The 22,284-nt window shown below is 40.9% G+C and overlaps 1 pseudogene; it reads right to left on the reverse strand.

The window, feature by feature from the left end:
* Positions 1–3,317: 3,317 nt before the first annotated feature.
* LOC115267109 (uncharacterized) overlaps positions 3,318–22,284 on the reverse strand; it is a 28,655-nt pseudogene continuing 9,688 nt past the window's right edge.

A 22,284-nucleotide genomic window follows, 5' to 3' on the forward strand; every position in this document is an offset into this window, starting at 1 on the left:
TAAGTTCATCAAAACCTATGAAAGTGATAAAATGTATTGATTCAAAAAGACTGTTGAACCCAAGTAACAATCAGCATGCCTTGAAGGTTTATTCATGTTTTATCCTGGTTTTATACGAGCATGTCAAACAGCTAGTTGTTCTAAATAAGTTGTATGTGGTAGTTTTTTACTTTGAACCTTTGGCGTTCCATAAAACTATCATATAACTTCTGCTATAAACATCTTCAATTAAAGACTTGCAAGTAGACATTAATTGGCTTTATCGCTTATCATATACCATTTCAATAAAACTTGCATTTGCGGTTGTTGTCGGAGAGTTTTTTTTTGTAAACAAATACACAAAACTATGAGGCAATGCATTAAACCAACAAAAAATTTCGTGGCCGTAACATAAACCAAAAAATGCTGTGATAAAACCGCTAGTTCTATCATGAGCTCAGTTATGACTACCTCAGGAGGGTTAGCCCTATTGGAGGAATCATCAGGAACACAGAGTTTTATCAGAAAAATATGTCGCCTAGCCGGGATAATTCATGTAAATACAGAAAAAATATTACTCAATTTTATGATTTCACGTACAGCTTAAGATCAAATAAAACCATACAACACGTTTCCGTCATTTTATTTTGTCAGAAAAAATACATAATGTCTTTTAAACTCCACTGTGTTGAAAAGTTATTTATGCAACAAGTTGCAAAATGATGATTTTTTCAGCACGAGTCGTACATTTATCCAACGAGGCTTGCCGAGTTGGATAAATACGACAAGTGCTGAAAAAATCGAGTTTTGCAACGCGTTGCATACAACATTTTTTGCAATTATGAAAAATATCCTTAAGTACGATCATTTCTAACTGCTCACACAGTTCTCAGCTAATACCACGTGCGAGCCTCCATGCGTACATTCCATTTTTTTCAATCAGGTAGGCTATGTTAAAAAGTGTCTCATCTACTCTGAGTCGCGTCTTCAACGAACGTTTTTTGTGCTGCTGCTTCTAACTCTACGTCGGTTTGGCTGATCAAATCAGAATTAGAATCGCTTCTATTCTGGTTCCATCTACCGAACAGACATAGGAGCAGCAGTCGAATAGACAAATGTATACGGAAGAACATTAGTGCTTCAGGAAACTTGTGGAAAAGTGTACCATTGCAAAGGTGCCGAAAAGTACTACTTTTCGGCACTCTTGAGATAGTCAAGAAAAGTAGGCCATTTCTGCACAGTTTCGGCAATTGAAAAGTGCAATCTTTTGGCACGTAATTGCAAAAAAAACCTTTTTTGCACCCAATTCCACCGAGTAAATTAAATGCATTTAACTTCCAAATTATGCATAGTTTGTGTGGCGCACTTAGTTTTTGTCATTATCACAGTCACATTCACCACAAATTTTCCGCGGCATGTCTCCTGACACGTATTAAATAGGAAAACAAATCTGAATTCTTATATCTGCATCTGCATCTTAAATGGCATATGTTACGAAACTATGTGCCAGTGGGTCGCCTAATTCTATAATAATTAAAAATGGGTCGCAATCTGGAAAAGTTTTAGAACCTCTGCGGTAGAACATTCCCTAGAAGGCCTGTAGAAGTTTCTGCGCCAATTTCTACATTTTCAATAACATTGCTTAGCAAAAACTAAAGCTCGTTAAAAAATAAAAAAAAAGTTATCTGCATTCTGAGCTATGGGATTTTTAAAATATGCATGCTCTCTAGTGCCACCTATTGGCAGAATTTTTAAACAAGTGCCCCATTCAATTTAAGTCCATGTCATGCTGATCAGTTTTGTTCAAGACACCATCTTCCTAAGTTATCCGGATTCTGAAATATAAGGTTATTAGATTTGCATGCTCACTAGGCCCTCTAGTAGTGGCCGAAATTTGAAACAATTGTCCTATTTTATGTAAGTCCATGTCATACTGATCAACTATGCTCAAGACACCATCTTTCTAAGTTATCAGGATTCTGAAATATGAGGAATTTAAGATTTGTATGCTCACTAGCGCCGCTTAGTAGCACAATTTCGGAACAAGTATCCCACTTAATGTAAGTATATACCATGCTGATCAACTTCACTGAAGACACCATCTCTCTAATACCCAAGTAACACACTTGTCAGAGTTAAGAGTCACGGCGGCGCAGGTTTTTGTTACGCATAACCCAAGCAGCACACAAGTCACAAAGGAGTGTCGACAGCGCAGGTTTTTGGTTGTACAGGAGCTTTGCACTTTTTTTTCTTTTCTGAATTATGGCCAATTTTGTGAAAATTTACTATGTAAGCCTATGTTATATAAGTCATATGGTTATTTAATAAATTCAAATTTGTTGTCCCCCTACGCCATGATGAAACATAATCGAACACTACCGCCTCCCTCCTCTATAAAGGTTCACGTTGTTTTGATAGCTTGACTCCAAACCCCCGTGTATTCATATGGATTACTGCACGAATATTTACTGGCCCACTTACTCTCACACGAAAAAATTCTCGTGGGAGTAAGCAGACTAGCATAAATTCGTGCAATGGACCATAGGAAGAGATGTTTTTTTTTACTACTGGTCCCTTATTACAGTTGATATTTTTGCAATTTCTGGATAACATTCACTGGCTTAGCCTCAGAGAACACTAGGAAGAAGAGAACACATGAATGTTCTTCTTTTGCTACTTCTTGTTCTTGTTATTTTCTTCTTCTTCTTCATATTCTTCTTCTTCTTCGTATTCTTCTTCTTCTTCTTCTTCTTCTTCTTCTTAGCGACTATACGTTCCTACTGGAACTTGGCCTGCCCCGCTTCAACTTAGTGTTCTTTGAGCAGTTTTTAATTGGAGGGCTTTCTTTGCCTGTCATTGCATGAACTTGTATATTGTGAGGCAAGGCAATGATACACTACAGGGTCCAGCAATTGAAGTGACACATTGAAACAAACAGATAAACTGATAAAACAAAAACATTTTATTTCAAATTCATTCAATTTTACTAGAAAACAAATAGCTTTTTAATAATTCACTGGTCGAATTCAACTTGTTCGCCCTTGAGGTTAACCACTCGCCGCAGACGATCAAGGAATGCATCGTGTGAGGCCCGCAGGTGCTCTTGAGGTATTTTATCCCACGCTGCCGCCAGATGTCGCTTGAGGGCTTCCACACTTTCATGTTTTTTTAGAGCAGACTTCGGCCTCCAGCATACTCCAGACAGCGAAGTCCATAGGGCTTAGGTCCGGCGAATTCGCCGGCCACTCCGAGCTAGAGATGAAACCTGGAAAATGTTCCATAATCCAGAGTTGTGTTTTCTTCGCTTTGTGAGCCGGTGCCCAGTCCTGTTGGAAAACCTAATCCATAGAACCAAAATGGCAACGTGCCCACAATTCGACGACGTTCTGTAGAACTAGTTCCCGATACGTATTTTGGTTGATCTTAACTCCTTCAGGGACAAAAACCAGCGGAGTCCGACCATCTCGGGTGATTCCGGCCCAAACCATCACCGATGCTGGTTTCTGTCGCCTGGTAGCCGTCAGCACGTCGACACGGGTTCGTGATCTTTCAGGCAACCATACTCTATCGTTCTGCTTATTCACATACTGATGCACGGTGAAGAGTTTCTCGTCAGTAAACAAGATATTCTCCAATTTTCCTTCCGCGGCCCTCTTCAGCAGTGACTTTGCTCTTTTTACCCGTTCCTGTTTCTGCTTCACTGAAAGGTCTTGAATCTTCTGGATCTTGTAGGGTTTGGTCTGAAGTTTATCTTTCGGGATCCGACGGACACTTCGATCCGACATATTGAGATCCTCCGCCAATTTTGTTGCACTGCGTCGAGGATTTCACCATGGCAGGTGTAGCTTGACGTCCCCCACCATACCAGTTTTTTGTGCTTCCGGTCACGAGGTATCGTTTAACTGTGCGGTACACAAAACTTCTGCAAACACTTAAATCGGACAGCTCATGAACGATGTCCTTCAGACGCTTTCCAGCTCGGAACAAGGCAATCACAGCACTTCGTTTCTCTTCAAGGTCATTTTTTTCACTTGATAACAAAAGTGACACGTATATCCACTGATAGCCAAGACACAATGTAAACAAAGTGACGAGGGGTTGTCCAATTCAGTTCTGTGGGCAATGTCATAATGACAATTGAAGTAATGTAGCAGTACAATTCTTCATTACACCAACAAAGCTAGGCATGAAAATGTTTGACAATTCTCAGGTCATTTTGACAGACCACACACATGCACGAAAAAGATGGAACATATATTCTACTTTATCGATCCTATTGCCGTCCTTTTCATGCTCATGTTATATCTGTCAAAATGACCTGAGAACTGTCAGTCATTTTGAGATTAGGTTCGTTGGTGTAATAAAGAATTGCCGGACCCTGTATGCCCAGAGAGTCGAGAAAATTTTCCCGATTGGAACGGGAATCGAACACGCCGTCTCCGGATTGGCGATCCATAGCCTTAACCACTAGGCTAACTGGATACCCATGGATCATACTAGTTCAATTACTCCAAAGAAAAGATAAGGGGCTGTCCATAAACCACGTGGTCATGAGCGGGGAGGGGGGCGGGTTCGGTCAATGACCATTTTGTATGGAAGAAAAAAAAATTGTATGGACTAATGACCACGCGGGGGGGTTTGAGAAGTCCCAAAAAAATTACCACGTAGTTTATGGACAGCCCCTAACTTTCCATTCTGCATCCATCAACCTGATAAATACGAGAAAACTCTTACAACTACCGCAAGTAGGAACCGTGGAAACCGACACGGGTCAGTTACTTTCACGAGATTGTCTCGCTTTCATCGCAAAAATGATCAATAAAAGACCCACGCAACTGAGACCCAATGTTCCCCCCACAGTCATACCGCCTTTCTCGGAAATGGAATGCGACCTTCCATCCAATGTAGAAGTACTGCAACAATGACACAATTGATAGGGGAACTGGGGGTAAGACGCCCACGTTAAGGAAGAGTTCAATTTTTACCACGGAACACTTCATAATATACACTTTTTTGGCACTAACATGAAGCACCAACATGTTTCCTTCCAAATGGAAGAAACCATGAATCAGTATTATGTTTTACCACTAAAAAAATCAAATTTGAAAAAAAGTTTGATTTTCAGAATTTTTGTTTTTATGCGGGGTAAAACGCGCCACTAGCCACAGCTAACGCTAGGATGCCAAATTGTGTACATATACTTGCGCGCCTGGTTTATTGTCAACTGTTATTGTTCGTGAATGGTATACAGTCATTGCATAATTATGGATCACCCGTAATTATGGGTCAATTCCATTTAAACGTCATAGTGAGCTGTTTTATCAATAATTACTACAAATGACTCATGGTTGTGTGAAAAGTGAACTTATTGATAGTAGAAATGTGTTGTTCCTTGGTTCCAACTTGTGTTCTACATAATTTATGCCAGAATTTGTATCTAAATGGCTATTTTAATGTAAATAACTGGGGGTGGGCATTTTACCCCACACATGCCTCAGAAGTTTGGACCCTTGTAAAAAAGTTATAAGGGTCAAATTCGATACTTTTTCCGCTTGGTACACAAATAATGGGAGTGTGCAAAACAGTTTGTGGGGATAGCGAGAAAAAAATTCTTCTAAATGATGTAAAAAAGTGCAAAAAATTACAGGCTAAAATTACATCAAAAGTAGTTAAAATCTTTTTTTGAAGCTATTGCACATTTTTTTAGTAAAAATATGTAAACTCAAATGTTAAGAAGCATTGTTATTCTTATTTTAACGATTGCAGTTGAAAAAAGTACTGAAAATAACGTGGTTTGCCTAAAACAAGGGTGGCGCAACTTGCCCCCTATGGGCGTTATGGCCGCAGTTCCCCTACATTCCACACGTTGCCTGCCACCGAGACAGACCATCGGCAGGAAGTCTCTCCATGTCAACAGCCGGAAGAAACGACTCTTGGTTACCCACTGTTGTTGCAGCAGCCACAACATCGTCGCCGAACCACACCAGTCAGTAGTGATGATACGGAGTTGCGATTGTCGCCACGGCTAGGTAGACTAGACCAAACCCACTGACTGGCACGGAGCGAGAATGGCGGCAGCAACCAACAAGTCTCGTTTGCAAGTTCGTCGGTGGTTCATCTTAGTGCGTTGTCGTCCGCCCACCAAACCAAACGTGCACTAATGCTATTGTTTGTGGGAAAAATTGCTTTCGAGCCAGGCGGCGGGTGGCGACGCACACAACAAAACAGAATTAGTTGGTTGTTCCACAGTCGGTAAAATGCAGCTTTCCGTGGGATTTGGTTGCAGGCAGTTCGTGGTTAATAACAAGAAGCACTTTCGGTTTCTTGCAACTCTAATTTTACAGTCACTGCACAACGTGGTAACGGAAGGTTTTAGGAAGTGTGATAATGACTCCCACCTAATTGAGCGAGTTAGGGAAAAATGCGTGAAGCCAAAGTAAAAGTAAAACTTGGCCTAAATTAGATATTTTTTAGGGATCTACAGTAACAACATCGTTTCTTTGCGTTAGCTAATTCAACCCAAAGCATAATACTAAAATTATCATAATTAGTAAGTGAACATTAGAACACGCTAAAACCGCTCATCACCAACATGTTTAAACCGTACTAAAGAGTGCACGCTTTTCAAACCACTCTAAAAATAAAATATAAGATGTAATAAATACATAGCTTGTAGGCTCAGTAGCGTAGTATACAGGACATGACTTTAGAAGTATGAAGGTGTGTAAAGGTGCTATATAATGCACCAGACCTTATTTACGGCGCCATTGCCAACTGGAATTATTACAGGAATTCCTCTAAGAATTTTTTTTTATCTGTATTAACGAGATTTTTAACCATATGCTAGTTCATCTCGGGACCTACGCTTTACTTCCCTTCCGAAGGAAGAACTCACATTTTGTGAGTTTGTCTGGAGTGGGACTCGATCCCATGTCCTCGGCGTGACAGTCAAGTGGTCCAACTATCACACCAGGTCCGCTCCCACCCTCTCCTCTAAGAATTGTTCCGGGAAATACTCCAGGAATTCCTTCAAGAAATATTCCAGGAATTCCTCCAGTACTTATATTGAGTAAACCTAAAAAATTAACACTTTTAATTCTTACTGGAAAAACTCCAGGAAATCCGATAGAAATTTCTCTGGAGATTCCTCCAGAAATTAAAGATAAAACAATAACTTCAAGAATGCCCCCGGGAAATTCTTTAAAAATTCGTTGATAATTTACTACACGAAGTCCTCCAGAAAGTACCCCAGGAATTCCTCCAGGATTTCCTCCAGAAATTTCTTCAAGAAATTCCTGAAAGTTTTCTTGTAGGAATCCTTGGTGGTATTCTGGGCGGTATTCCTGAAAAAAAAATTGGAAGGGAATTCTGGAAGGGATTGTAGGAGGAATTCTTGGCGGATGTCTAAAGAAATTCTTGGATGAATTCCTGGAGGGATTCCTGTATGTATTTCTGGGAGAAATTTTGAAGGATTTCCTGGAATAATTCCTGAAGATGTTTATTGAAAAAATCTTGGAGGTATTCCTAGAGGAATTTATAAAGAAATCCCTTGTCAAATTTCTGAAAGGATTCTTGGAGGAATTTTTGACAAAAGTATTGGAGCAACTCTTGGAGAAATTCTTCTTAGAGTTCCTGTGAAAATCCTTGAAAGAATTTCTGGGGAAATTCCTGGAAGGATTCTTGAAGGAATTCTTCGCAGCAGTCTAGGGAGCATATCTGTAAAACTTCTTGGAATAATCCCTGGAGGAAGTTTTGGAGAAAATTTTGGAGAAATTCTTGGAGAAATTCCTGTTGGGATTCTTGGAGGAATTCTTAACGAAATTCCCGGAGTAATTCCTGGAGAAATTCTTGAAGGAATTTTTGGAAGAAGACTTGGAGCAGTTCCAGGAGAAATCATTGAAGCGATTCTCGAGGGAATCCCTAGAGTTGTCCCAGTAGTATTTTCTTGGGGAATTTCTGTAGGTTTCCTGAAGAATCTTGGAGGTATTCATGAGAAAATTTCTGGATGATTTTTTGGGTGAATTCTTGAACGAATTTCTTAAAATATCCTTGGAGGTATTTCCGGCTAAATTCCTCAAGGGATTCTTGGAGAAATTCTTGGCAGAAATCTTAAAGGGACCCCTGGTGAAATTTTTGGGGATACTTCTGTAGGATTTTTTTGTGAAACTCCTGGAGGGATTCTTAGGGGAATTCTGGGTGAATGTCTTGAAGGAATTGCTGGATGAATCCTCGGAGATATTCCTTGAGGGATTGTTGGTGAAATTCCTGGAGGAATTCTTTATGAAATTCCTGGAGAAAGATATGATAAGAGGAATTCCTGAAGTTATTTCCGAACTAATTTCTGGAGAATTTTACGTGGAATTCCAAGAAGAATTCCTGAAGAAATTCCTGGAGTAATTTTGGGAAGGGTCTTGGTGGTATACATCGCGGAATTTCTGGATGAATTCTTGAAAAAAAAATCTATGAAAATCCCTAGGGCTATTCCAAGAAGCATTCATCGAGGAATTCTTAAAGTAATTTCTGTAGGAGTTTCTTGAAAATTGTTTTGACAAATTTCTGGAGTAATTTTTGGAAGAATTTCTGGAGGGTGTCCTGCAGGTTTCTGGAGGAATTTCTGGAGCAATTTCTAGAGGGGTTCTTGAAAACATTCCTAGAGGAATTCTTGGAAGAATTCCTGGAGAAATTCCTGGAGGAATTCCTATTCTTGGAGGAAATCCTGGAGGAATGCTTAGAGAATTTCTTGACAGAAGTCTTGAAGGACTTTCTTGAGAATTTTTTGGAGGAATACCTAGACGGATTCTTTGAGGAATCCTTGGCAAAAGATTGAATTGAATTTCTTTAAAAAATCCTAGTTGAATTCTTGAAGGAATTCCAGGAGAGTTTCCTAGAAGGATTTTTCTAGAATTTTTGGCAGAAAGAATTCGTGGAGAAGTTCCTGGATGAATTTTCGAGGAATTTCTTAAGAAATTCCTGGAGGAGTTCTTGGAGAAATTATTGGCAGAATTTCTTGAAGAAAACCTGAAAGGATTCTTTGAAGAATTCTTGGTGAAATTCTTGGAAGAATTCGTGAAGGATTTTTTGGAGGAATTCTTGAAGGAATTCCTGGAGAAATTCTTGGAGTAATTCCTGGAGGAATTCTTGAAAGAGTTACTGGAGAAATGCTTGGAGAGATTCCTGAAGGGAATTCTTGGAGGAATAAAAGAAGAAATACCTGTAGGCATTTCTCGAGGATTTCCTGGAGAATTTTCTTGAAAAGTTACGAACAAATCCCCGAGGGAATTCTCGGAGCAATTCCGAGATAAATTTTTGGAATAGTTCCTGAAGTACCTTTGGTGTAATTTCTGAAGTATTTTTTTAGGGTTTTCCAGATATATTCATAAAGGAATTCCTGGAGGAACTTTTAAAGAACTCCCGAAAGAATATTTGGAGTAATACCAGGAATAATTTCTGGAGGAATCGCTAGAGAATATTTTGGAGTAATTTTCGGAGGAACTAGTAGAAAAATTTCTAGAGAAATATCTGAAGAATGGAGTATTCTCTGAGGAATTGCTCAGCAGGAGTTTGAAGAATTTGCGGAAGAATTCCTGGAGTAGCCTAGAGCAATTTTTGGTTGATCCTTGAGAAATTCCCGAAGAACTTTCTGGACGGATTCCTTGAAGAATTTCTGGAGGTATTCATGGAGTGATTTCTGGAGTATTTCTTGGGGGAATTCTTGGATAATTTCTTGGGGTATTCTTGGAAGAATTCTTAAGAAGAATTCTTTAGGATTTTTTGGAAAACTTTCTGGAGGAATTTCTTCAGGAAATCTATGAGGATTTTTTAGAGGAATTTCTGGTTGTTTTCGTTGAGGAATTTTTGAAGAAGTTCCTTGAGGAGTAATTTATGGAGGATTTCCTAGAGGAATTTAAGGAGGAATTCCTGGAGCAACTTAACATCTCAAAATACATCTGCTAGCTGATTTCCGAGATTTGAAAAACCAAAACCTATTAATATTTGAATAGCTCTGGGATCAAAACTTCAACAGACTAATACATAGTCTGTATCAGGATCAGCGAAATCTATTGATGATTAGCAAATCGATGAAATTTGAGCAAAAACATGTAAAATTTATATAAAAAAATACAAAAAAGCCACTTATTTTCGGCTCTCAGCAAAAAGGGGGAGGGTGCAAAGGGGGAGGTACCATGCAGCACAACTATTTCTTTGACTATAAAAAAATCTAGGTTAAGATGCTTCAAAACAATGAAGATATTCTATTTCTACCAAAAGTAGATTGTCGCGGGGTTTACGGGTTAACGATAATTACAAAAAAAGACGGTAAAAAACAATGCATGGACAAGCTTTCTCGGAATAATTCTTAATTAGGCGCAATTAGCGATCAAATGTGAGGTTGAGGAACCGAAAATTTACAACTTAAGAATAGGGCTTCCAATCCCGGGATGGATTTCTCGGGAAATGGAATTTCCCGGGATTCCCGATTCCCGGGAACCAAATTTTTGTATCCCGGGTTTCTCGAATTTCTCGGGATTTTTTTCTGTTGTCAAGTGTTAAATGAAATGACCCATTTTAAATTGCGAGTAATGATTAATTATCCTAGCTTCTTGATTTACGTTCGTCAAATCACACTTGATGTTATTTATGTTGATGTTATTAACGAGCTTAACGGAAAGCTTATGCAGATGACATCCTCTTAATAACATGAAAGCATTGAAACTGGTTTAAACCGACAACGGTTTTTCTTTTAAATAATGCTTTAAAGCAACGCTTCCCAACCTTGGCTTTCGCGACCCCTCAGTCTGTTGTCACCCCGCTTTTCATAGAACAATCGCAGCGTGCCTGCAAGCAGTTGGGGGGTCGCGAAACAAAGGTTGGGAAACCGTGCTTTAAAGTATGGAGTGCATCCTATAGTGCCAACTGATCCACTAACGCTTGCATGTAATACGCAATAAAGTCAGAGCCGTATGGGGTTATCCATAAACCACGTGGTTTTCGGGGAATGGTGGAGGGGGGCCGGGGGCTTAGGGTATGGTGCAACAACGTTATACATTAGAGGGCTTAGGGTATGGTGCAACAACGTTACAATTAGAGGATTAGATAAAAGCACGTATGGAGCTATTATTGGGCTTCAAAGGAGTTTTACCCTTGTAGCTTTTCACTTTTACTTCGGAATCCATCGCCGAAGTTTTTTTTTCGTATTTTCTTTGGCAGTTCTCGTAAGTTATAGCTATTTTTTGCATCGTGTGTTACGTACTCTTTGCTTGTGTTATTGTTTAGCAAAACACGTTCATTTATTTCAAATCAAAATTTCAATAATTAATGCTGGTTGAAATCGCACTTATAATGCATTGACGGTAAAATATGAACCGTATAACTTATCATGAAATTAGCTGAATTGGGTTCTTTAGTGGTATCCAGATTATTGCATAATCGGAATCTCCGTCCAAAAATTAGTCGAAATCCAAAATTTCATCATTTTTGGTGACCGGGAACTATTTTTAAAATGCATTTAAAGTTTGTATGGAGAAAATTTTTTGGTCGGGGTGAACTGTCACTTTATCGATTGAACTGTCATTCTATCCACGGAAATTAAAACTGTTTTGTTTATTTAACCATCAAAACAAAGGAATTGGAACGCAATAAAATCATCTAATACTCAGAAAAATGCAGGATTGATAATCCTCCTCTTCTTTCTTCTTCTTTTTTCTGGCCAACTAGCACCGTTCGGCGCCAGTTGTGTTTTACGTCGTCTGGGTCTAGGAGCTAAGCCTTAAATTCCGACGCCCCAGGGAGACAGCCACCACACCTGAGGACCCTACATATCGAACCCATCAACACATGAGCCGGGACCTACGGCTTTACTTCCTATCCGAGGGAAGGCGTGATCACGGATTTTATGTCTCAGAAAATCCCATCGGCGTCGACGGGAATTGAACCCCGACCGACTGGGATGAGAGGCAACCACGCTTACCACTACACCACCGACGCCGACATATAATCCTCCTCGAAATCAAAAGAGTTTTGCAACATTCGCCTTGACGGAGGCTCTCTGAGAGAATTGCGCTTGCGTGAAAACAATTTTTTTTAACATGGGAAAGGATAGGAGCTGCATTTTCAAATGCTTCTAATTCTTTATAGAAAATTTTTCAAGCAAAACGTTCTTAATGTTATCGAATGAGATTTTGATACGCTATATTATAGACATAACATTGTGATTTAAAAACTTTTGTCTAAAACCAGTTATAATGTAGCTAATTGAAAGTATATTGCAAAACATTAACACTTTTTTCAATCTGAAGTCCCTAAAATATTTTAGAAGCATTTGAAAATGCAGCTCCTATCCTTTCCCATGGTAAAAAAAAATTGATTTCACGCACAGCGCAATTCTCTCAGAGAGCCTCCGTCAAGGCGAATGCTCTAGAGCGGTGTTTTGCTTTTGCCTCGTCGCGAGGGAGCGAACGAACCCCAAACAGAGAGGTAATAAAAACTGAGCGAGGAAGAGGGGAACGAAAAAAGAGCCGATTATTATTTCGGGTTTTTGAGTGCGATTTTCGCCCTAAGAGTCTTTCTTTGTATGGGAGTGGAACTCGCGAGAGCTTTTTGAGTGTGAGTGGACGTGAGAAACACAACAAGCAATTATGAGTGTTGGACGAACTCCTCGCTGCGCGGCAAGCTCGCGCTCGGTACTGTTGAGGATTTGCGTTATGATTTTTGAGTTTTATTTTCACTCCTCAAAAAATCGCCGAAATCGCTTCCTCATTTTCTCGCGAGGGAGGTTCTGTCAAGCCTGGAAAAATGAGCTCTTTCGATTAGGCTAAAGAAAATGGCAATATTTAATTCACTAAACAACCCAATTGTGCGTATTCTTCAATAGGAAATGGAAAGATATAATGCCTGATGAACGATTTAAATACATTATTCACCAAAAAATAAAATTTGCTTATTTCCCGGGATCCCGGGAAATGGCAATATTTTTTCCCGTTTCTCGGGAAGCTGAATCCCGGGGAAATTGGAAGCCCTGCTTAGGAAGCAAAAAAACATATTTCCGGTAAATACATGGTATGAAAATTACCAGTATCTGCAATAATTGCGCTTTTCTTCCACTTGTATCATTAGTAATCTAGGATGCGTAAATCATTGTTTTAGAAGAGCATTTCCTGTGCTCTTTAGCTTTGCGTTAGATCGTCAATAGGGAAGTTATTTCTTTGGAGGCCTTCCAAAACAGAACAAAGAGCGCTGAAATTTGTAAACCTCCAGTAACCTGCTCTAATTTTCCCATGACAGCACTGCAGTGCAAGACCATACTAGGTCGCATCTATACTCTTATTTATTTTATCTGTATTAACGAGATTTTTAGCCCTAGGCTAGTTCATCTCGGGACCCACGCTTTACTTCCCTTCCGAGGGAAGAACTCATATTTTGCGAGTTTGTCGGGAGTGGGATTCGATCCCAGGTCCTCGGCGTGATAGATTTATACTCTTGCTCAAGATGATAATTCCGCCAGAAATACATCATCAATTGACTCAATGTTTATCTACTCTAATCGTCATTGGTAACGCATGCTGACTTTGATTCTATGTGCATTGCATAACTGTCGACGAACTAATAAAATCTTTAAGCTGGCAAACAGTTTCTATCCCAATAAAATCACCACGACAAAAAGGCAAAGCAGAACACTATATGAAACTACAAAGTTGTTGCAATCCACCTTTTTTCACATTTTCCAAGTCACCGTTCCGATAAAAGGAAAACCGTTCTCCAATTTTCATCCCCAGTGACACAGTTTCTGAATTGTTTTCCCACCGCGCACAATTTCCCAGCGCCCATCATGATCTCAAAGTTGTTTTCGCTTTTTGCCCTTGCAGCAATGCGACGACAGACGACGGCATGCAGTTTCCGTAGTGTTTTGGCGGTTGACGTTAATGTTGCCGTTAAATTGGAAATGGATGCATGAGCGAGTGAAGCTGAAGCCATGCACCATCGTGGATCGTAGTCGCGGTTCTGCCTGCCTCTTTGCGCCGCCCATCACAACTTAACTTCACAACCAAGTCAGCCGGATGAAAGTGAGAAAAGTTTTAATTAGCATGCTCCGCCAACATTCTGTATGGACCGGGAGTTGGTCCTGCGCGAAGACGCACGCGATACTGCAGAAGTACTAGGTATAGGTATGATCCGAAACTTCGTTGGGTGTCTCGTGCAGAGAAGCAATTGCCGTCATGCACGTGATCCGGCGAAGTCAGCTCAGCTGTTTGTGTGTCAGTGTAAAATTACCGCAACTTTCAATTATCTTGTTCTTGACGCGAAATGGTTTGGCTCCAGTAGCAGCAGCGTGTGCGAGCAGCTTTGTTCATGGTTCTTGGGAGATGAAACTTTGTAGTGCACTTGTCCTATATAATCAAGCTCGCGATGCATCGCGGTGACTAGTTGAGAGGCTATAATATTCATTTGCAGAAAATGTTTCTATTCTTCCTGTGATTATACGTAAATGATGTTGCGTTGTGGGTTTTGGTAAGTAATACCCTGAAAGATGTTAAATATGTCATAAAGAGCAAACCGTTTTGGTGGATAAAAAATCTACACGGAACATTAACCGAATATAACTTTCTGGGTCTCCAGTTAGCCTAGTGGTTAAGGCTATGGATCGCCAATCCGGAGACGGCGGGTTCGATCCCCGTTCCGGTCGGGAAAATTTTCTCAACTCCCTGGGCACAGAGTATCATTGTGCTTGCCTCACAATATACAAATTCATGCAATGGCAAGCATAGAAAGCCCTTCAATTAATAACTGTGGAAGTGTGCAAATAACACTAAGTTGAAGCGAGGTAGGCCAAGTCCCAGTGCTGACGTAGAGCCAGAAAGAAGAAGAAGAAGAAACTTTCATTTGAATATGTTCTAGGTTAGAGAATTCGATTTATCAGTCAATCAGTCTTTGGTTGTAAGTCGTTGAGATTCGTTGCTACGTTCCGGTATCGGTTGTAAACATCCTTGAAGGAAAATCACTCTCCTCAACATTCAAACGCTTGTACATACCGAATCTTAATTTTCGATATCGATCGTATATGGTGTTATGGTCATTGCCATTTTATTTCAAATATTTTATCAAAACCCACGACAAAGGTTGGGTATTATTACAAGTTTTATTTTTGTGTTAAATGTTTTAATGCGCATTTATAGGGCTCTGGCAGAATAGAGGCCCGCAATCCTATTTCGATTGCCAACATTCAGGCCATTTCGGGCCGTGATTAAGTACTAGAGATGGAAACCTTTCCCTGACACAGACTTCAAGTTATAGAACTCTAGTGATGAAACCGGAATCGGGATGCCCCCTTAGGATTAGAAATTCCTAGACAAAACTCAAGCTATGAAAGCAACTAATGCTGCGAACAAAAGGCACCATGCCAGAGAAAATACGATTACAGGATTGACTGATGGACCAACAACATTAATGAAACCTCGTCATCCTGTCATCGGAAATCGTTATCCACAAGGGTAACAGGGCTAAATATATGTTTTGTGTTGTGTCTGTCCATTTGTGATGTCCTAATTTATTACGCATTGTAAGGTTCTACTACAATATGCTATATTTTAATGTGCATTTGTAGTGCTCCATACTTTTTTGTAATAGTATGCTGCGCAATACAGATCCCATTGTGATCCACTAACCTCTGCCCAGCAACTCCTATCGCTACCTCCTCGTGATACCGGCCGGAAACTACAAGCAACCTTAGGGAAGATCGGGTAACCAACCCCGGTGGGAAGTTTGGTCGTAGGCTGACAGGGTAGGGGCGGTTTGCTTGTGCAAACCTGAGCGTCTGTTCTCCAGAAGGAGCGGCTCAAAATAGCGTCTGATCCCTATGTTAGGGATGGCTTATCAACGTCCGAGTGCCAGGGATGGACGCTAAGCTCAAATGTGCACTATCGTCCTCCGGAAAGTAGGGGGTTGGTGTCAGGCCCTATGAGCCAGCCCATTGTAACCCATTGTAACGGAAAAACAGCAACAGAATAATACGAACCGAGGTCAACGGCAAAGACCCCAGTGAACAAAACGGACTTACGATTGGAAACTCGCTACGTGGAACTGCAGATCTCGCAACTTTATTGGAAGGGCTCGGAAGGGCTCGGCATCATAGCGCTGCAGGAGGTGTGTTGACAGGATCCATGGTGCGAACGTTTAGAGGTAATCATACCATCTACCAGAGCTGCGGTACAGCTTTCATCGTGATGGGTGATATGCAGAGCCACGTGATCGATTGGTGACCGATCGACGAAAGAATGTGCAGGTTGAGGATCAAGGGCCGATTCTTCAACTTCAGCATAATAAACGTACCCTGCCCACACTCCGGAAGAACAAGGACGCATTTTAACCGCAGCTCGAACGCGAGTACGATCGCTGCCCAAGCCACGACGTCAAAATCATCATAGGAGATTTAAACGCTCAGGTAGGCCAGGAGGAGGAATTCAGACCAACGATTGGTGAGTTCAGCGCCCACCAGCAGACGAACGAAAACGGCCTACGACTCATTGATTTCTTCGCCTCCAAAAATATGGCCATACGTAGCACCTTTTTCCGACACAGCCTCCCTTACCATTCACCTGTAGGTCACCACAGCAGACAGAATCTCAAATCGACCACGTTCTGATTGACGGACGGCACTTCTCCGACATTATCGACGTCAGGACCTATCGTGGCGCCAACATCGACTCCGACCACTATCTGGTGATGGTCAAACTGCGCCTAAAACTCTCCGTCATCAACAATGTACGGCACCGGCGACCGCCACGGTACAAACTAGAGGGACTGAAACAACTGGATGTCGCCTCAGCGCGGTTGTGTTGCCAGACGAGGGCAAGCTCGATAAGGCCCCTCTAGAGGACTGCTGGAGTACAGTGAAAGCAGCCATCAACGAAGCAGTCGAGAGCACCATCGGGTACGTGGAACGGAATCGACGGAGCGAATGGTACGACGAAGAGTGCAGAACGGTTTTGGAGGAGAACAACGCAGCGCGGGTGGTAATGCTGCAGCAAGGGACCCGACAGAAGAACGTGAAACGTTACAAATAGAAGCGGAAACAGCAGGCCCACCTCTTCCGGGAGAAAATCCGCCGCCTTGAAGAAGCTGAATGCGAAGAAAAGGAACTGCTGTGCCGTTCTCAAGAAACACGAAAGCTCTACCTGAAGCTCAGCGCATCCCGCAACGGCTTCGTTCCGCGAGCCAAAATGTGCAGAGATAAGGACGGAGGCCTCTTGACGGACGGACGTGAGGTGATCGAAAGGTGGAAGCAGCACATCGATGAGCACCTGAATGGCGTGGAGAACGTAGACACGGACGATCACGACAACGGAAGAAACGACGACACCAGTGCAAAGGAGGACAGAAATGAACTAACTCCCACGCTGAGGGAAGTTAAGGATGCCATTCATCAGCTCAGAACTAACAAAGCAGCTGGTAAGGATGGTATTGCAGCTGAACTCATCAAGATGGGCCCAAAAATGTTGGCCACCTGTCTGCACCGGCTGATAGTCAGAATCTGGGAAATCGAACAGCTGCCAGAGGAGTGGAAAGAAGCGTTAATCTGTCCCATTCACAAGAAAGGCGACCATTTGGAATGCGAGAAAAGAGCGATCACTATTTTGAATGCTGCCTACAAAGTGCTATCCCAGATCATCTTCCTTCGTTTGTCACCTAAAACAAATGAGCTCGGGAGAAGTCATCAAGCTGGCTTCATCGACGGCCGGTCGACAACGGACCAGATCTTCACCGTACGGCAAATCCTCCAGAAATGCCGTGAATACCAGGTCCCAACGCATCACCTGTTCATCGACTTCAAAGCGGCATACGACAGCATCGACCTCGCAGAGCTATGGAGAACCATGGACGAAAACGGCTTTCCTGGGAAGCTGACTAAACTGCTTAAAGCAACGATGGACGATGTGCAAAACTGCGTAAGAGTTTCGGGTGATCTATTCAGTTCAATCGAATTTCGCCGGGGACTGCGACAAGGTGATGGACTCTCATGCCTACTATTCAACATCGCTAAATCCGGTCAATTTGTGTGCTTTGCGGGACGCCATGGACATTATCGCATGTAAATTTGGAACGGTGGCAGAGCGGTATACCCTCCTGAAACGCGAAGCAGCAAAGGTCGGATTGGTGATGAATGCCTTAAAAACAAAGTACATGTTGGTAGGCGGAAGCGAACACGACCGGATCCGTCTGGGTAGTAATGTTACGATAGACGGGGATACTTTCGAGGTGGTGGAGGAATACGTCTACCTCGGATCCTTACTGACAGCTGACAACAACGTGAGCCGTGAAATCCGGAGGCGCATCATCAGCGGAAGTCGGGCCTACTACGGGCTCCAGAAGAAACTGCGGTCGAAAAAGATTCACCCACGCACCAAATGCACTATGTACAAAACGCTTATAAGACTGGGGGTCCTCTACGGGTACGAGACATGTACCATGCTCGAGGAGGACTTGCAAGCACTCGGAGTATTTGAGCGACGCGTGCTAAGGACGATGTTTGGCGGTGTGCAGGAGAACGGTGTGTGTCGGAGAAGGATGAACCACGAGCTCGCTGCACTTTACGACGAACCCAGCATCCAGAAGGTGGCCAAAGCCGGAAGGATACGGTGGGCAGGGCATGTTACAAGAATTCCGTACAACAACCCTGCAAAGGTGAAGCATGACTTAGCGAGCATCCGGCGTGACCGAGGATGGAGTGCGGCAGTCACAAACCGAGTATTGTGGTGTTATATTGTTGATTATGTGTTATCTTAAATGTGATGTTGAGCAAATAAATGTTATGTATGTATCAAAACCCCTTTTGGGATATTTTTTTCAGAATTCGTTCTAGAATACCTTTAAGCGTCAATCATTCTTCCAAATAGCTGAATATTCAATGTACTTTTTCAATTCCAGCTTTACACACAGTTGTACCCATTTCAGTACAAAGGTTCGAGATCTTTATAAAACATTCACCTTCTGCTATCAGCGGAAACAATTTTATCGATTCCACTGATCAGAAAGCTATCCTGCCATAAAAATGAATCCAATTATCACTTCCACCCTTATCAACACTTCATAAAGCCACTAGAAAAGGAAAACTTTTGCTTGGATATCTCCGTCTTCTTAAGCCTCATAATAGGAGAAGACAGCGACGACGACAACGAAGAAGACAACGACGACGACGCAAAGTCAAGAATTGAAAGTCTCGTTGACCCGGGGGCTAGATTACTCCCGAGATAACATTATTATTGCCATTTATTGTTTTTCCACTTTTGCCCAAGAAGATGGACGAGTTGAATTATTGACAGGGGGAAACCGAGGGTTTTGAATTGGGACACGGAGGAAGCGGGGAGATGAAATCTTGAGAGCCGATAGGGTAAGTGTACCAAATATGGCTATAGTACCATTTATTCGCTATAGTTGATTTTCACCCTTTAACGATATATATCAACAATAAAAAAAATGTCAACAACAGATCGCGTTCACAAAAGATGATTGCATTCATTTAAAGTCCACATTTTGCTCAAATTATGGTAGAAATAAATCATTTTCCTTAAAATTTTGGCTTCCTTGCACCCTTTTTCGCCATAGTGTACCAATTATGGCTAATCCCATAAGAAATGCATGCAAATAGTGCGAAAAGGAACCGAAGTTATAAAATGTAGCCAGAACTGGGACAGGGTTCCTATCATTGGCACACGCTGTAATAAATACTAAAATAGTTTTGGATCCGTTTTTATATTTTTCCTGTAAAGTATGGAAACTAAACTACCGTCAAGGCACCATTCACCGTGGATCTAAGACGATTCGGGGCAAATAAGGGCTGTCATTTGACACTAGTCTTATAAACATTGTTGGTGTCGCTTTTAATTGCCTTCATTATAGGTTAAAATTAAAGCAATATCCACAGAAGTAGAAAATTTTTCACAAAATTTGGTGATATAGTACAATTAGTAAAAGGTAGTAGGGTCGCCTAATTCCGTGGTAGGTCACCATTCACCGTGGTAGTAGGGATCCATTCACCGTGTATGAGAAATTTTATTCTACTTTGTTAAAAATGATCAAAACAACCCAGCCAAGGGAATTTTCTTCGTTTAAATTCATTTCAAGTAATAACTTGCAAGATTTTATTAGAAAAACGATTGATCAAATTTTCGATTTTTTCTAGATATATGGGACAATATGGGGCACGGTGAATGGAGACCGTTGATTTTTAGGGTACCCATTCACCGTGCCTTTTTGTTTCAATTAAAAAGTACGAGTAATCGTACTTTCTTGTTAAACTTACTTCGGTAATGCAAAATACATACCTAATATGTGAATTTAATTGCTTCTTGGTGGAATAAAAACGTTACTACATTTAGTTTATCGCTTAAATCACCTTAGCGCAGTTTTCGTTTTTTCACTATGAATGCAGTGAACGAGCAGAAACCCGCTTCAAGTAAACACACTTTAGTGTCAAAATAATACTTTTAAATGTTTCTAATGAGCGTTTTGACATGGTAACAATACATTAGTGTTCTATTGGTGAAATTGAAGGGAAATTGTCATATCATTCAATCATAATATGGAAATAATGAAAAAATATTCGAAGGCACACGGTGAATGGAGCCCCCACGGTGAATGGCGCCTTGACGGTATCTTTTAACATATTGGTGACATTCGATGGGCTTCTCGTTATTTTTGTACAAATAGTTTTCCTTAGGTAGTGCCATAATTGGTACAGGCACCCTATAATAACTCTGGCCTTTGAATAAGAAGGAGCCATGGGCGTTAGATAATGGACGGTTGGAAGTTCACGAGTGGGAAAGCTTTCTCAAGTGTGGAATTTTCTTGGCTGAATGGCTGTTGAAATTAACTAATTTTCTATTATTCCTCTGCGTCCGGGATGTGTTCAATTTCACGACATATCAACGGTTCAGCAGATTATTTGTTCTGTAGACAAAATTTCTAGCTTGCGAAATATTTAAAGCAAACAAAGGCAGTTTATTGTAGCATGAATCGCACATGATTTCCCGTATCAGACATTGGATGAATAGAATTGATCATTCTAATTATAACACATTTTCTTTTGTTGGCGTCTTATATTTTTATAGGTATACTTTGATTTAGTGGACCCTCGATTTAATGTACATTTTTAATGGCATTTTTTTTAAATATCCAATAAGTTTGAGTTCTGATGACATATAATGAAGCGATTTTCTGCCTTTTAACACGAGAAGCACTTCATATCAATAGACCTGATTTTTTTTTTGCACAGGTCGTTTTATTATGTAACTGGGGGTTTTTTATTATCGTGAAAATTGGTACGTAGGTTTTCCGATTTTAATGATTTTTTTAGAGGTAGCATTCATATAGGAATGAACAAAAACATAATTGGAAAAAATCAGGGTTGCCTCATTTTCCGGAAACCAAACATTTTCCACAGACGCCATCTTCTTTGAAAAATCATAATATGTACAATATGAAAATTGTTTACCACAAAATTTTCCACTGTTGAGGAAAATCGGTTGGAAAAGTCGGAAAAATTATTTAGGAAGTCGGAAAAAAATCATAAATAAATATTTTTGGAAGGAAATTACATAATCTATATTCTGTTAAATTTTCAAGATATGGTATTTCTCCGTTCCTGAGTTACGGACCAATTTTGTGGAGATTGTCCAGATATGCTATATGAGCCATTTGTTTAAACAAAACATAACATAAAAATGAAACATCGTAGACACAATGTTTTTTTATGAAATCGTAAGCAAATTTTCTAAGCAGTAAGGTACCCCGGGGCAAGTGGGACCTAAAAAAGGCTAGTTTGGTTTTGTCATGCCAAAAACTTCTAAACATAATTAATTTTATAATTCCAATGGTTCCAAAAGACATTCATTTTTCTGTTCGGATGAGCCACTGCGCCAGTGGCAATACCCGTCTCCTTAGTATTTAGTGCATGTCGTACTACTCCAATGTCATTGAGAGGCAATGGAGAATCGATTTCTGTACAGATCTTGTTTTGCTAACTCAGAGGCTCGAGAAATCGAATATGATGAAAAAGTACCGTTCACAGGGATAAAAATCCCAGCGAAAGTGCGCCCTTAATCACACAAAATCGATTTTATTTCTGAGAAAAACAAAACATTGGAACTGATATTTGCCCATGCTTCGGAACTCTGGCTTTATCCATGTCTTGCTTCTAGTTAGTCCCAGGACAACATTGAAAAACCCGGGGCTTTAGGCTAGTTGCAAAACGCTGTCAACTTAGAGAATGTGTTCGGTAATAAGAATTCACGTGAGTCCTTGTATCACCAGTAC

This window comes from Aedes albopictus, chromosome 2 (assembly GCF_035046485.1).
Source record: "Aedes albopictus strain Foshan chromosome 2, AalbF5, whole genome shotgun sequence".
Lineage (NCBI taxonomy): Eukaryota > Metazoa > Arthropoda > Insecta > Diptera > Culicidae > Aedes > Aedes albopictus.